The 18020-nt window shown below is 38.1% G+C and overlaps 1 protein-coding gene across 1 annotated transcript in view; it reads right to left on the bottom strand.

Moving 5' to 3' along the window:
* The window catches only part of ADGRL2 (adhesion G protein-coupled receptor L2), a 623946-nt gene that overhangs the window by 518992 nt on the left and 86934 nt on the right, over positions 1-18020 (bottom strand). The window contains exon 2 of the mRNA XM_045036067.1: positions 3768-3942. The gene's annotated coding sequence lies outside the window, so the exon portion shown is untranslated. The remainder of the gene's footprint in view (positions 1-3767; positions 3943-18020) is intronic.

The following is an 18020-nucleotide window of genomic DNA, read 5'->3' as shown; positions in this document are numbered from 1 at the left end:
AATACGCGATGGGGATTACGGAGTGCACTTGTCCTGATGAGCCCTGAGTGATGTACAGAATTAGTGAATCACTATTGTAGACCCGAAATTAATATAACACTGTAAGTTAATTAAATTTAAATGAAAAAAATAAAAATGTCACCAGATCACGCAATGGCAATATTCAAATTAGAAAAGGTTAGAAATATATCCAACTTTCTTTTTTTTTTTTTAAATTTTTTTTCAACGTTTTTTATTTATTTTTGGGACAGAGAGAGACAGAGCATGAACGGGGGAGGGGCAGAGAGAGAGGAAGACACAGAATCGGAAACAGGCTCCAGGCTCCGAGCCATCAGCCCAGAGCCTGACGCGGGGCTCAAACTCACGGACCGCGAGATCGTGACCTGGCTGAAGTCGGACGCTTAACCGACTGCGCCACCCAGGCGCCCCATATCCAACTTTCTTAAAGAAATGACCTATCAACCTTAGTAGCAAGAAAACCATGTCTGGAACTCAAATTATGAAATAAGAAGCCAACATTTCTAAGGGAGAATGGTAGACCCTAATACAAGAAGTAGAGGCTAGTCACAGATTTTTCTATCTATTCTGACCTTAAATAATGTCATTGTGTTCACAACCTATGACATTGCCATATTACTGAAGGGCTTATGGAGAGAAATAATCCATTCAAAGAGTTTGAGGTAAGGTATTTTTGGCATAGGAAGCAGAATAGATCTTACTTCTCTCTCTTGCTTCCAAGGGACTGAGGAAAAATTCATATTAGGACCCAATGGAATATTTTAAGGGAAGATTACAAAAGAAAGCATAAAAGAAAAGCACCTGGTGGAAACTTGTGAAAATTATCTTGTAAAATGATAGTCAAAGTTAATGATTAAAAATCCATAATTTTCATCATAACGAATTACTAACTTAGAGTTGAACCATGGTAGTTAAAGTGTTTTTCATATCAAAATGTGACTTTGTAAAAAAAATCGCATTTAATACCCCTCATTAACCCCTATCCATTTTAGAAGGATGAAAAATACTGTAGTAGTCCTTGTGGGTCACAACAGATTTTTCTGTAATTATAAAGCACAATTCAGGAACATTTAAATCATGTTTTATAGGGAGCATATAATGAGGAAGGAAAAGAAGATGTGTGTTGTACCTAGAATGAAGCATGGCATGAAAAGAAAAAAAAAATCTCTTTAATTTGTAAAACAGTGATTCTCAATGCATGTTCTGAAGACCACTTGCCTGAGAATTACCTGAGAAGCTTGTTAGAAATGCCACAGATTTCTGGGCTCTGTGCCAAATCTACTGAGCCTGATTCCAGGGGAATGAAATTCAGAACCTGTTTTACTACATACATAGTCACAGATGCTTCCTAAGTATGGACAACTTTCAGCACCACTCTCGTAAAGGCCCAGCTTTAGCCTGTATGATCACTTAAGATCCCTGGCCAAATCAAAGTAAACCAGTGGCATTAGGTGACATCTGAAACACAAGGAATAAAGAGAAGTTGAATATTTTCTGTTGCATCCTTGAATTTTGGTAGGTTATCTTATATATGGTAGACACTCAACTGACATATGTGAAATGAATGGATAAATGGAATTTTATACAGTGGGTACAAATTATACACGTTAGATTTAAAAATCACAATTAGAAATGTTTGAAAGAAAGTGATTGTTTTATCTACAACAAATATATAATAATATTTGGAATGTAGAAGATAAATAATTTAAGTTCTAGAAAAGGTAACAAGGGAGAGAAAAGGGGACAAACTCAAGTGTAATTATAAACTCTTTAGAAAGTTTCTGCTAATGTAAGAGATGTTGAATTTGCTATTTTTTTTTAACTTTTAATACTTTTAAGCAGGAAGGTTGTTTAGGGTAGCACAGTACAGTTTCTGTATTTAGGGATAAATTTATTACACTTGAAAAAATCAAGAACATGAAAGTTCTTGCCCTTACATAGTTACTAAAAGTAAGATTACCTCCATTTTAGCAATGAGAAAAATGAGAAATTCAGTTTAATGTGTTTATTCATTTACCTATTCATTCAGTAAATACTTACTGATTGACTTCTCTGTTCATAGTTAAATATGTTCCATGGCCATGAAAAGCACATTGCTCGAATATTGAGAGGAATGGCTAAATCACATTACAAAGGAATAAGGGCAAGTATAGGTCTATAAACATGTTGGGTCATATTTTGTGGATGATTAGCTATGTATCAGGGACTAACTACACTTTTCTTTCTTAAACCTCTTTGATGAGTCTGGAGATCACATCATTTAGTAGGTAAATACGTACTTGAAGGTGAAAATCAAGGACTAGCTGCAGGAACACTGTCTCCACTGGTATTTCAGGGCTGATCCAGAAGGAAACATTCCCCTTTTCATCACAGATGGCTACCCACTGAAGTCGGATGTTCTGATTTGGGTCAGACTCACTGGGAGTATTTGTGAGCAAAAGGCATTAGCATGTACATCTAATTCTGTCTTTGTTGAAGTGAGCTGTCACGGGCTTAATAAACATGAACTCAAGTGTTTACAGACCATCGTTAAGAGTTGCAGTGATGTTTCCCCTTCCTCTTATCATATCTTTGTTGGGGACACCTCCTTCCCCACTATTGTTAAACTGGGTGTGTCTATATCCTGCTACTTTTGTAATAATCTGTTTAACCTCTGTAAGAGTTTTGTCTACCTGATTAATGGACTAGCCCCTAACTACTGAGGCCACTATTGCATAATTTTAACAAAGAGATTATATAAATACACACACTGGCGTCTCTCAATTAAGAATGGGACGGTTAGATGAAGGTATTTGGCAATAATTGAAATCAGTAAGTCATTAAAATTTCTTCCATGATACTACTAATTTGTTTGTAATAGCCTTCTAATTGCAGCATATTAAACAAAGACAAATGTGGGTTGGACTACATGTAAAAAGTATCAATCTTCTCTTTTCTGGCTAGCGCAATTATAATTTCGGTTTCTGGTACAGTTGAAATAAGGAAGAAGGATAGAAAGCTATATCCCGTGCCTTTGGCTGACAAGCTTCTAATGTTCAGGTGCCTTTTCTGAAAGGTGGCCTTCCTTTATAAAATGTTTGTTGTCAGTCGGTAACATTGTGTAGTCTAGGAGAAATCACAGACATGCAGGTGCCTTATGAATAACCAGATGGGAAATGGAAGATGATCAAACTTCCTCCTAGACCCTATGAGTCAAATAGGAATGACAAAAGATTTTCCTTTGAAAGGTGAAGAGAGTGAAACTGAATTTCAAAACGTCTTGTATACAAATGACGATAATGCCTTGCATAAGCCGCTTTCTTAAAGACACGAAACCTGTTTTCTAGAGCTTTTCCCATCACCAAAATACAGCCAGAGTCTGCGATTAGACTCAGCAGCTGTTTAACAGTGCCAGAAACACTTACGAACTTCCACAATGTTTCCTTCAAGCAAAATAACATCCTCCAAAGAGCACGCTTCGAATTCATTCACTGACTCAGAGGGAAGAGTGCCACCTATTGAATGATGGCCTCAGTATTCACAGCACCTGATGGGTCCTTCCCAGGCTCCCTTCCACTGACCCACTAGCACATCCTGTTTCCCTCAGAGAGCTGGATATAATAATGCTCTGAGGTGGTCTGAAGTTCACGTGTAAGTGTGCTCATATCATGCTCTATAATTTGAGGAAAACACATGAATTTTAATCAGTTTTTAAAACAACCAGGCCTCTCTTCTCATTTACTAGAATGGAAAAAATTCACTTTTATTACCTTAAAGATGCCAAACAGTGCCATTTTATTACTGTGGGAAGCTGGAAGTCATTTCCGAACTCTTTTGGCAAGGGTGCTATGGAGAGCATCCAATTCAGTTCTTTAAGTGTCTTCTGAGAACCACCACACAATCTGTGATTTACTGTCTTCAGGAGTTAAAGGGACTCTTTCTACCCTACAAACCGAAGAAAGAAAGGTGAAATGTGTTAAAGAAGCATCCCATGAGACTTGCAAGACTATGAGTCAGCACAGAGCAGGCCAGACATAAAGAATGTTTTGATAACCCACAAATATTTTCCAACTTGTAATTTTTAATTTGGTTTAAGAGATTATGTTGGTGAACTTTAAAAATTGCAATGACTTTTGTATATGAATCTATTGGTTTTTCAGGCCACTTGGACAAACTTCTTACACTTAGTGGCTCAGTTTCCTTGTCGTTTGCATCCCGTATAGGTTTAGGTATACTTCTATGAATACAGTATCATAGTTAAAAAATTAAAAAAAAAAAATATATATATAATACACACACACACACACACGCACACACACAACTCCCATACTGTGGTAGTGCCTCAATTTTACACACAAGTATTTGGCTAAAACAAGAATTGAATGGAGATTTTGCATACTTTCTAATTTACATAACCAGAAAATGGCAAGATTCCAGTTTCCCTTTTTGCCTTTCAGTAGCAACCGACAACAATTTGAATTCATCTATTCTTTAGCTGACTTAAATCTCTAAGAGTTTAACATTATGTAAGCCGGGAGGCTGCTATTACTATTAATTAAAATAAACTGGCACACATGTATATTTTGCCCCCCATGTTATTTCGTTTGTAGATTTTGACCGGCTGGTTTGTGTAGTCATAAACGCTGGGTCATTGAGGGCAAAAACACAGTGAGAGAGAAACAAGATATTTAACCACTAGTCAGAAAATACATTACACTGTAGTGCCTGACAAAGGGTGGGCTCTCTATCAATATCTGAAGAAATAATTAAAGGGATAAATTATACCACTGTGGAAAATAATTAGTCTATCAGATCAAAAATGAGAAGCTGTTTGATAGTGTAAAAGGAAATCCAGTGAACTCTTTTTCTTGACAAAAATCAGTGAACTATTGACTTCAAGTAAAAGGCCAATCTTTACATTCCTTTATATCTTTAAGCTTTGACTAGTAATTGTCCAAAGCAACTCTCAAAGCGGTGGATAATATCTCTCTGGTTATAAACCCCAAATCCTTCATGGAGAAATGTTTCTCTGGTAATTGCATTATTTTTTTTTTAAATTTTTTCAACGCTTTTTATTTATTTTTGGGACCGAGAGAGACAGAGAATGAACGGGGGAGGGGCAGAGAGAGAGGGAGACACAGAATCGGAAACAGGCTCCAGACTCCGAGCCATCAGCCCAGAGCCTGACGCGGGGCTCGAACTCCCGGACCGCGAGATCGTGACCTGGCTGAAGTCGGACGCTTAACTGACTGCGCCACCCAGGCGCCTCTGGTAATTGCATTCTTAACAGAGTATTATATTCATAAATGGTATCATAGAGGCACCCATGATGGTAGCCTGAAATTTCTGTGGGTTTTTTTTTAGGTGAAATTAATGTTTTCTTACAATGTATGGTTATTAATGAAGAAAACATTCTTTTTATTCTTGCTCTGACAGGTAGGTAAATATAATCTGCCATTTGGAATGGCATCATATTAAAATATTGGAAATATTATGTGGTTTATTCCTTGTTAGGACCAGGATGAAAAATCTGTTCTGAAGTAGAAGATTCACACTTGGCAGTAGGTTTAGGATTTCTTGCTATTTTCATGGCTAACATCTAGGAGGGTGTAACAGAGGCCAAATCTCCAAGTAGCACCTGCCAGGCAAATGGTGGAAAGAAATGGAGGGCTTCAGCTAGGGAGCCAGAGAATATGATGCAGTATCTCCATCCAAAGGCATCTAGGATGTCTGACTTAAGAGGAATGAGATCAAGCTTAAAAGCTTAGATACACATATTGCAAACAAGTAGAGAAATTTTCCGAGAGCAAATTTACCACTAATTTGATGAATCATAATTAATGGCTATTGAAAGGCAGCAATGGAAGAAAGAATGGTATTTAAAGATAAGGTAGGAAAATGAGTCCATTAAATATTGTTTCTTTTTAAAGAAATATGTCCAAGAATTTCTGTTCATCTAAAGTTGGGGGGTTCCTGGGTGGCTCAGTCGGTTAAGCATCCGACTTCAGCTCAGGTCATGATCTTGCAGCTTGTGAGTTCGAGCCCCGTATCAGGCTCTGTGCTGACAGCTCAGAGCCTGGAGCCTGCTTCAGATTCTGCGTCTCCCTCTCTCTCTGCCCCTCCCCCACTCACACTCTGTCTATCTCTCTCTCTCTCTATCTCAAAAGTAAATGAAAATTAAAAAAACATAAGGTTGGCACATACATTGGACTGATGCACGTATTTCCTGTATGTATATGGCAGTTATTCTTTCATATCTCCATCCATCATCCTTCTTGCATCCAATCATCTACTCCAACGAAGTATTTACACATCATTTTATTTTTTTATTCATTCATCAACCCAAGTTATTTGGGGCACCTGCCACATGACAAGCACTATTACTAGTGATATAAAGTCATACAAGATGGAGTTCCTTCTTCCCTCAAGAGGCTTAGAGTCCAGCTGGAGAAAAAGTTAAGTACAGCAATACTGCACGATGTAAAAGATGCCATTACAGCCCTCCTGTGAGGACAGAAGGGCTTGTAAAGCACACTGATGAATCCCAGAAGGCTAATGTTAAAATGTTTAAAATGGATTTTAAAAGATAAGTAAGAAGAATTAGGTAGATAATGAAGAGAAAAGGTAGTTCTAGACAAAAGCCGTGCATATGTAAAACATGTCCTTAATGATTGGTATTCATTTATATTCACAACATAATCATTTAACAAAACTCCACTCCTTTACATACGATGTGATATAATGAATCAGTTAACAATGACCTGGGGAGCTGGAGGTTAAATATACTGTCTCTAGAACCAGGCTTCCCTGGCCTAAATCCTGGCACTTCTCCTTTCTAGCTGATAACCTGGGGGAAATTGCTCAACATCTCTCTGACTCAATTTCTCTTTCTTCAAATTGGGAATAATACGATATCCCTTATAGTGAGTATTATATTATTTTATGCAAGAAAAACACATATATCTGTCTGTATTTTTTAAAATTTTTTTAACGTTTTATTTATCTTTGAGACAGAGAGAGACAGAGCATGAACGGGGGAGGGGCAGAGAGAAAGGGAGACACAGAATCGGAAGCAGGCTCCAGGCTCTGAGCTGTCAGCCCAGAGCCCGACGCGGGGCTCGAACTCACGGACCGCGAGATCGTGACCTGAGCTGAAGTCGGCCGCTTAACCGACTGAACCACCCAGGCGCCCCATATATCTGTCTTTAAATAATATCTCAGGATATGCTAGTTAGGATAATATTTTTCCTTTCTTAAAATTATCTTACTGATAATAAGAGTACTGATAATAACCGTTTTTTTATCTCTTTAACGTACGTCTGAGGGCTCTCACAAGCTCTCCAAGCTGAGATTTACTACATTCAGAAACTCAAAGAGATCTTGCCTTTTTTTAAACTTAAAACTGCTTGCAGCAAGGTGGAGAAACCAGTAGAGCTTCATTCAGATGCCCTGAGTTCAAATTTTGTCCCTGCTACCTTCTAAGGTCTTGGGCAAGTTGCTTAATGCTTGTGTCTCAATTTCTTATCATAGGAGGAGACGCTAAAGACACTAAGATCTTCCTCAGGGGGCTCCTGGGAGGATTAAATGGGATAACGTGCAAATGTGGCTAGCATCACCCAAAGATTTCTTTCATGGTTCCCAAACCCCCTTTAAAATGCTTAGAAAATACATAATGGCTAATCTAAGGATTGTGAAAAATATCTTTCCCAAAATACTTTCTATAGTTTGAGAGATCACATATAAATATTCTCATCTGCATTCGCTAACTCTGGAAAACACTCTTGAATGCTATTGCTGACTTTGATAGGCTGCCTTGCAGCTTTGCCAGAACTTGCTCTGGGTTGCAGCTATTCATAGAATGCCCTTGGATAATGTGATAGGTTGAATTCGAATTACTCCTCCAATCACTTCAGAGGCAGTAATAATGGCACCTAAAATGGTCATCTGGAGAATGAACTGAGCGTGGACATCTAATAAAATCTCTCTCTCTCTTCTTTTGTCCTTAGCATAACCCAAAACCCGATAGTATAAAGAAGCATTAAACATGCTAACATAAACTGACTTTTCTTGGAGACAGATACATATGCTTTAGGAGACCACTAATCTCAGGTATAATACAAGTACAAAACAGTTTTTTTTTTTTCTTTCAAAATCTAAGTGCTAGGCAAGCAGATATCACACTAGATTTTCCCTGGAATTATCTTTAGTTGCTAATATTGTTTTTAGGCTGAGAACCCACCCTGCCCAAGCAGCATAGACAGACTAGCTTTAAATAAATTCAGCATATCATCATGTTGCTAATACTGTTAAAATCTTTGGTCTCTCAAACATCTTTTCTGCTTTTCTCCCCGCATCCCTATTACTGAATACTGTCACATCTAAGGCCAGGGCTCCTTAGTCTGCCTGAAGGAATACAGAAGTACCAGGCTGGCATAGCTTCTATTTTATTAAATTTTTTTTTTCTTGCCTGCAACCTGATTTCTTCTGGGTCTGACCTAATTCCTTTGATGCCTGGGGCTTGGAGGCCTGTGCTAATCTGCATCAGGGATGTGTGGAGAAAAGCGAGACAATTGAAAGAAAAGTAAACGAAGAAAAGAACAGCACCTAGGCAAGAGGGCTCTTCAAAATCAAAATAAGCATTTTGGAAGCAGGACATTTCTGTTCTACCCCATCCTTTAAAGAGGAACCTACATTTAATGCATGGCTTCACATACGCATTTCCCCCTCTTTCTAGTTCTCTAAAGCGTTTCACGACTAGGACAAAAAAGGCAATGGCGGAATGCTAATTTTTTAGCATCGTGCAATAAATTACGATGTCAGAAAAATACTTGAAGTTTATGAAAGAGAAGTTATGTTCTAAAAGTCATAATGAAAGAAAATGTTAGAGCTGACGTTGATGGAGAGATCATGGAATAGTCTCAGCTTTGTTACTAAGCTCTGGAACGTGCTGATGTTGAGAGCTCTTGAGACCTGTCCACTAACTTATTGCTCCTCTGGGTCTGTTCCCACTTCTTTTTCCTTTTGGGAAGCGGTTCTTCTAACTGCTCAAATAAGCATTCAACATCTTGTAGTCATTAATATACCAAAAGCAGGGGTAAAGGGGCAGATTTTCAAGGTATCTCCCTGCTCCACCTGATTCTGCGTTACAATGAATCTTGGAGAAGTGAGAAGGTGAAATGTATCTTCCTTGGTAACAAATCACCAGTTTTTTTCTTTGAGATATTAAGAAGTTGTGAGTTTGTTTGTATGGATTTACCAAAAAAGTGTGTGTGTGTGTGTGTGTGTGTGTACACGTGTCCGCGCGGGGGGGGGGGGGGGGGGGGGGGAGGGGAGGGGGTCGAGGGTGTTGGGTCCATTTGCGATTTGATTAATTACAGTTCACAAAGCCTTTAGTACCTGCTCCCACCAAAAGAGATGCACTTTATCTAAAGCAGAAAAATGATCAGTAACAGTAATTGTTTGCGATACAGTAGCATGCCTTGGTTCAGGGATATTTTCACTTCACAGATGTTTAAAGTCACTTGGCACTCAGCCTTCAAACTTGTTATTCATTTGGCATCCAAATTCATGTTTCATAGCCATGTGACTATCTAACGTGCCATAAATAGAAACACTCCTCTGAATTCCAGAGCTCTACCCTTGGCCTTCCCTCGCTGCCTAACCTACGCAGCTTCTGTGTTTCAGGATATATTTGCAGATTCAAAATCCTTACTTTGGTGTTATTGTTGAAAAACATTTATTTATCAGAGATCTAGAGCTGCTAATCAATATAAATCTGCATGCTTTTTGTGTTCCTCTCCAGGGTGATGGGTGTCTTCTTTATAGTGTCCTTTGATTTGCACTTGCATTTTGGTAGTGGATACACCAGTGAGCAGAATGACCCTACCCAGGTGCTTCCGAGGAAAGAAAAAGAAAAGGAGTTTGGAACGCAGATAACTCACAACCTGGAAAACTAACATGCCACAGTCAATAATAAATAGAATATTTTCATATCAGTTTAAGTCATTAGGAATGATCACTTGTGTGTATTTGTGCTTCTGTGTGTGTATGTGTGCACTACTGTTTTAACACAAGCCCGTGGAATCAGCATTTTTCACCCTGATGAAAAAATTTTGCAGTTAAATCTGAACACTGTTCCTAACTGAGCTGGAAAAGCCTTTTCAAAACAGTGTTTGCCACATTATTTCCTATTTGATACAAAGAAACAGAAAGTCATACGGTGGTTCCAGATATTGCTACTTTATTTCATTGGCCCCTTCCCACATAAACTAATCAACATCTGAGAGCAGAAAATCCAGCTATAATTTAGGATCCCAAACTATGCATTGTGGTTTTTCTTTGGCAGAACTATCTAAAACACTCACATTTAGTAGTTTATATTGTTCAATTTTGAAATATATTGTAGTTTGAACATTGGGCAGATAAAAGATTAATTTGCCTTTGTAAAACTGCACACCCTTGGGGGCGGTTGTATTTTATGCACAGGTGAACAAGAATTTTTTAGCAGCAAATCTACCCAGCTGACACTTTTAATGCTTTCTACTTTCTTTTTTTTTAAAGCACAAGTCTAAGCATATGAATAGCAGATTCCCAATTTTAAACTGCTTGTCGAACTCATCTTTTGGTCTAATGTTATAATTTATGTGGGTCATAAACCAACCTTAGGTGTAAACTTTGTGTGTGTATACATACACATGCTTCTCTCAGACACAAACATTTTTATTACCAAGTATAGTAAAGGGATGATCTATTTCTACTGTAATTAACACATACGACCCATTTCACAAAGGACGCTACCTATTATACTGAAATGAGAAGAAAACATTTAAAAATAAGCATTGTCATCCTACAGTGCATCTAGGAGAGATTGCCTATTTTCTTGCTATATTTTTACAAAAATGAAAAATTATCACGAATATCAATTTTATAAGGTTTCTAAAAGAAAGGTTTTCATAAACCCTTTTATAAGTTTACCCCTTCAAAATTCCCTTGCACACACTTTTATTTTCATGAAATTCTGATGAAAGATGTGTGATGCTGAATTCCTCAAGCAAGTTGCTCTGAATCCTTATCATAATCATCAGAACAATTATAAGCACAATAGACGTACGTTGCCCCAAATGAGATCTGAGCTCCTGATAAAAGGAAAACCGGGCCTCTTCCTTTTTCCTGTGCGTGCTTGTGTAACTGCCTCATTGTCTATAACTAATAGATAAAAAATGCAAAGAGGTGATTCTGTAATACAATATACAGTGAAATAGAAACCGAATTGCTTGCATTTCTACTTGCTATGCTAACCCTTTTCTCAGATGATCTTGGCAGCTTTGCCTTTCTCTAATTTTGCTAACATCTCACAGATACAAAAGTGCGCACCCCCAACCCTCTGGCTCCTAACCCCTCCCTTCTTTTCTCCTTCCCGCTGTTTCATTACATTTTCTTATGTGCATACCATCAAGTCCTCTTGGACACATAATAAGATTTGTGCCAGACTATGTTTCTTGGCTTTAATGGTTAGTTAGCTTTCCAGAATACACATGCTGCTTTATACATGCTTTTATTACTGACATCATGAGAATGCATCTCTCCTATGTTTACAATTGGGTGTTCACCCTTAAATAAAAGCAATGAGATCAGGTTGTTTAAGAGAATCTTTGAAAAGCAGAATAAAAACAGCTGTTATCTGCTTGAACCATTTCATTCTCTTTCATGATCTGAATGATAATGATGTGTAGCAGTGGGCAGTCTCCAGCTCTCATTATACACCACACATCAGAGCCTCTTTCAGGTTGGAATTGGGTCTCTGTCCCGGAGTTCCAACAGGATCGTTTCAACCTCACTTCTAACAGGTGTTGGTGTTTGCGGGAGGGGGTGATGGGAGGATAAAACACCTTTGCTTGTTCCCCACTGACCTCTGGATTCAGGAGGCTGGTTTTCATTGGCAACGTGGGTTTGAAAGTCAAGCCAGGTCCTTGCTGAAATCTCTCTCACCGGGAACAGATTACAAATATTTCCACATGTCAAACAAATGAACAATAGGGTGGTCCTTATTAATCAAAGCTCTCCTAAACCAAGTGCAGATGGTAGCAATGAACTTCTCTTCCATGAAGATTTCTGGAAACGGGGGGGAACTATGTCTCACAGAAACGCACATTTCTTCAAGTAACACCAGACGAGGAATAAAGAGCTTAAGCCAAATGTAACCAAACCCCAAACACGACAAAACAATAATAAATAAATACAATTTAAAAAAAATCCCAGCGTTCTCAATGATCCAAACCGGAAGGTTGATTGAGCTTATTTCCATTCAACATGCCCTCGTCACAAGCTGTTTCTGAAGATTCTGCGGCATTTGCCTAGAGACTGACAAGCTTAAATTGGTTTTAACCTCTGGAGTCCCCTTTCATATCGCAGATGTTGCTGATTGGGGCACAGAGTTCTGCTTTCCCCAAAGTCAGTGATTTTCAGGCTCTGGTGGCATCTACCATGGAGAGCATAACTCCTCTCAGACAACAATGCCGTTTGTTATTTTTAATTAACAGAAAAATATCGATAGGAATAGTTGGAATTGCATTGTAGCCAAAACTTGAGCGTGAGGAGAGTCAGAGAAGCAGTGCTATTTAAAGAACAGCCCAGAGACTGGACCCATGGCTGCTCTTCTCTGACCGGAGCCGTGTTACTGAAACCTCTCCAGTAGCAGAAAACTGGGTTGGGGAATCTCCTGGGAACAAAGACTCCTTGGGACTTTCTGCATGACCAGGTGTTACTATTTAGGAAGAGTGTGTTTCAGATGTTTTAGCAAAATCGGTTCCACTTCTCTACTCAAGATTGGTGCTATTATGGTCCCGAGCAGTTCTTCAAGGTGAGGGATCAAAAGATGCTAAGATGTCACTCAGTTCACGCCTTATCTTGAAACAGTGTGAAAGCTAAATTGTATTTGAAAGGTGAAAATTCTATTGTGAAGCCCTTAACACAGAGGGTCTGTGATTTCCACCGATAAAAAAATTCCGTGATGTAAAAACTACCAGAGGCCATTTCTCTCACTAGCCCCAATCTTTTATACTGCAGCTAAGAGTGTACTTCCTCTTGGTCTGTTCTCACTAAAAGAGCAATATTCAAAATTGTTTAATGCATGGGTAAAGATTTTTTAAAGGCTCCTCTCAAACTTTTTCAACATAATTACAGTAGAGGTAGAACATTTTTCTACTAATAGATTAAATATGTGTCTGAAACCTCAGATTAATTATAATCTTTTTCAAGAGGACTAAAATTTTATAACTTTTCATGAGGAGATAACATTTTATTGGATTTTAAAAGGAAATGAAATAAAAGTGTTATATATAAGAACAATCCCCTTACATGCCATAGTCGTGATTCCACAATGACATTTTGGGGGGAGGTGAGGAGATTGCCCAACTGATTTTTAACATATTGGAAAGTTGCAAAACGCCTTAGGAAAATAGTCTCTATTATTATTTTGACCATGTGATGTATTTTGTTTAAGGTATGAAATAGTATATTTCAATATTCCAAATAGTTCCCCGAATGCATGGAAGGAGACTTAAGTCTGGGTTTTGTCCTGTCCAGAATAGTTCATCCAACTTTAAGTTCACACACAGTCATCGGCAAACACTGAAAGAAGACTTCATTCTTCCAATTTTCTTGTGGTGTTGCATAAGTGATAATATGGCAATGAAATCTAATTTTGAGCATGCCTCCCCTGCTTCCCCCTGACGGGGCATTCCTCAGAAAATACTCGTAACACCGGTAGGCTTGTTACTGAACCATCACAAATTTCAGTGAAATTTTTGTGCTCCGTGGCATAAACTAACCTAAGAATTTCTATGTTGAGAAGACAATGGGCTATGAGAGCAGGTTTTGAAATCTCAACACCACTGAGCATCTGAAAAGTTGTCTTAGAATGTAATCATGGGCTTTTAGAATCTTTGCTAAATAAGCCTTGTTTACATTCAATTCAGGTATTATACACGTCGGCAAATATTTTATAGTCCTCTTGGCTTGTTTATTAGTCTATTATAATATGATTAAAAATAAGGAGAGGTCACATATCTGTGCATTAAAGGGATTCATGAGAGTGCACATGAGAGGGAAGAAGAGAGAAAGAGAATGATAATTTTGTTGGAAGAATAAGGGTGGGAAGTGAAAGAAAAGGAAGAGAAAGTCTAAATCTGCATTTAGAGCATAGGAGTAGTCTGGGCAAAGTTGGAATGATTACTCATGAGAACATGGATATGTAGACCGCCAGCAAAAAAAAAAAAAAAAAAAAAAAAAAAAAAAAAACAACCGTAATTCACATTTTTCATGTGAATACACATAAAGCACTTTCACTCAGTGTTTTAGTGTATTCAGAGCCTCTGAGTGAATGGTGAAGAGAGTAAGTTCTGGGTTTGATGGTGAGCCTTGCCTTTTGCTAGTTGTATGACCTTGGCCAGGTCACAGGTAAATGTGATAACATGTCCTAATAGGACCTTCCTTATTGGTATGCTATGAGAAGGAATTGAATAAATACTGGGAAAGTTCTTGGAACTGTGTTTGAGGCATACTAACCCACTATCCAAATGTTTATTAAAACGTATTCTCATTTAATTCTCACATAAACTCTTTGATGAAAAAACCACATTAGTTTCCTTTTAAAGCATTGACAGCTGAGGTCCCTCAAACTGATGTAATTTGCCCGAAAACTAGTAGGTGGTGGAGAAGGGGTCGGTATTCTGTACCTTTGATTCCAGGGGCCAGGAGCTTCCCTGTGCTGTAGGGCAAGCTAATAGGGCATGAGGTCTATCCATGAACTTTTAACTACAAATAAGATATAACCATCAGATCTTTTGATAAAAACCAAGACACTGACTTTCTCTGTGTACAATCTCTGACATTTTACGAAGGAGAGGTAGATAATGACCAAAATATAGAAACACATAAACTGCAAATATGCATGTAAATGTGTTTTCTTCTCCTGGTAACTATTATTTTTCCTTTCTAAGAGTATAGGCTTACTGAATTCTCTGACAAAACACTATTTTTGATATGGGAACTGGAGGTATTATCTTAAAGAAAAGTGTCATGCAAATTCCAGTAGCTGTTTTATTGTTTTATTGTTGCTATTCTGGAATTAATTGCTTGTTACCAAGGTTGTCTCATCAAGAACATCTTCCCAGATTCCTCAGTAGATTATACCTGTTGGTTAGAGGGTCTCTCAACTGCATGAACCTTTCATTTTTATACAAGTTTTATTTTATTTTTTTTCTTTTCTTTTTTTTTATATATGAAATTTATTGACAAATTGGTTTCCATACAACACCCAGTGCTCATCCCAAAAGGTGCCCTCCTCAATACCCATCACCCACCCTCTCCTCCCTCCCATTTTTATCACACATTTTTATGATTTTTTAAGAAGTTTTTATTTATTTATTTTGAGAGAGACAGAGAGAGTGCGAGCAGGGGAGGGGCAGGGAGAGAGGAAGAATCCTGAGCAGGGTGTATGCTGGCAGCGCAGAGCCCAAGGGAGGGCTCAAACTCACGCACCTTGAGATCATGACCTGAGTGGATGCTCAACTGACTGAGACACCCAGGCACCACTTTGTCACACATTTAAAAAAAAAAAAATGATTGAGAAATGAATGTCTTCTCCACTCCATTGAGAGTCCCATGAGCACAAGAATTATTTCTGGTTTGCTTATTCTTTTATCTCTGGTACCAAGAATAATATCCAGTGTAGAATGGGATAAGTGTTCAGTAACCATTCGCCAAATGAATAAACAGAAGTCACTGGCCTCTGACAAGGCTGTTTGGGGCAGTGGTGGTGGTGAGTAGTTCAGATAAAGACTGGTTGCATATCCGTGAGCTGGTGGAAACCGTGTGAATAAGAACGCTCTGTGAACAAAACCATTTCATGGTTGTTTTAGGCAGTATATATGGAAAGAGAGTACTAAAGAAAATGAAGAAAATCGAGAAAACAAGATCTGCCAAGAGGAAAAACATGAGTTCTTTTGTTCCAGAGGAGGATAGGGAATTTTTAAAGTTTTCCCAGGATTTTTTGCCGTTTCGAGCGGAGTCCCTTTCTGTAATCTTATTAACACAAGCTGGCTGTGGCTAGAACCTACAGGTTGGAACAGTGTATACCAGAAGGGTTGATGGCAGCAGTAATATCAGCTTTATATGGTGGATTCTCTTGCTATGTATCAAGGAATCATCACCCAGTGACCCCTGGGTGCAGGAACCCGTATGTGATTAATCAAGGAAGCACTTTCTTTGTTGAACTCTGGAGAGAAGTTTCTGTACCCAGCAGGTGAAATAACATACTAGGGAGCCTGGCAGGCAGAGTGGCATATTCCCTCCTGACCTCAATTTCCCAAAGACACTGTGTAGTCTGTTTGTGGATGACATACTCAATGGGAAAAGCACCAGGCTAAGAAAACAGTGAGAATCCTATCATAACCTTATGGGATAGGGAGATAATTATCTTCTCGTTTAGTCAAGAAAAGAGGCCAGATTTCACTGGTATTTGAGAATGAAGAAAGATAAACTAATTTGGTTACAGAGGAACCATGTTTTCAAAGAAACCATGTCATCTATCAAGTCTTTTGTTGCCAATTCATATCCGTTCAGTTTACTACTCTTGGAATTGTGAGGAAAAAAAAATCTGCTTCTAATCCTTTAGAGAGAAAGCCTGGTTATCACATTATTTCTTCTCTATGGTTGGGTGAGCGATTACCTTTAAGGGGAGGATGTTTCTAGGGATTTAAGCATAATGTATATTTGTACTTACTTTATTTTAAATTTAAAAGTTAAAAATGGGACATAATTATGTGGGTTTTATTTCCCTAAATAGGCAATCCACTAAGGCACAGTGAGTTCAAGCAGGTAGCTGAAAATGATGCCCCTTAATTACTTCATGGATGACTACAAGTTTCCTGAAGTTGATTAAAAAAAAAAATTCTGGAAAATCAAGCACTCCCTTTCTATAAACACTCTCAAATGAGCAGATAGTGGCATAGCATAAAAGGTATTCAATTATTAATTGGTTGGTTGACGCATATCTATTTTATGAAGTGGATTGTCTGTTATCCTCATGTATCCATTCGGCACAGTCCTCCTCAATAGGAAGCTTTGGTCAGGTGATCGTGTAAGGGATTTTACATGATGGAGGTGGTAATACATTGCCTCCCTACCTTTGAAATCACATAGGCCTCTCATTGGTGTTTCATCTCCCCTGCTACATTAAAACAGGGAGTAGCAACTTGTAGAGTCTTTTTTTCTTGCCAAAGTTAAGTTGGAATAGATGTCACTTGGAGAGCAATAGGGACAGGAACTGGTTAATTATCAAGGCCCTCACCTATAAAATGATCCGTGCTTACTTTATCAATGTTCTTGAACTTCAAGGGAATACCTTTTATGAAATTCTACATATGTGCAATGATTTTTCTGGGGCACGCAATTCTGTGGTTTATCTGAACTTTCTGCATCCCCAGGTTGTAATCACTGATCTCCCCACCTCAAAATGATAGAGACAACTGGGAATATTTACATACTGCTTGCTGAGAATTTCTGATTTGTTAAAAATATAATTGCTAATAAAATTTTTACCATACAGTTTATCTCTTCTGTAATGAGAGGCTAGGGAACTAGTTATATATATATTTTTTTCTTCCCCTTTTCCTTTGTAATGTTAGATCTCGGCTGGAGAGAAAAGGACTAACAGCTGGAACTTATAACTATTTGGAAACATCAACAATGTTGAAATTTACACTCCCATGTGCAGATGTTATCAGACAATCAAAAAAATGTGTACAAACAATGAAAGAGGAAAGCAATTTTATTGAAGCGTGATTTGGTTGGATGGGGCACAAAAAGTTACACTTGTCCCTTTTCAGAAAAACGTGAATCAATAAGATGAGATAGATTATACTAGAGCAACATTTTGCAAAATATTTTCTAAGTCTGTGATAGGTATGGTCTATACTAGATGACTGACTTTATGAAACATAAAGTTTTAGCCTCACTATGTT

The sequence above is a fragment of the Felis catus genome, chromosome C1, assembly GCF_018350175.1.
Source record: "Felis catus isolate Fca126 chromosome C1, F.catus_Fca126_mat1.0, whole genome shotgun sequence".
In the NCBI taxonomy this organism is placed as follows: Eukaryota; Metazoa; Chordata; class Mammalia; order Carnivora; family Felidae; genus Felis; species Felis catus.
This window is presented reverse-complemented; position numbering and strand designations above follow the sequence as displayed.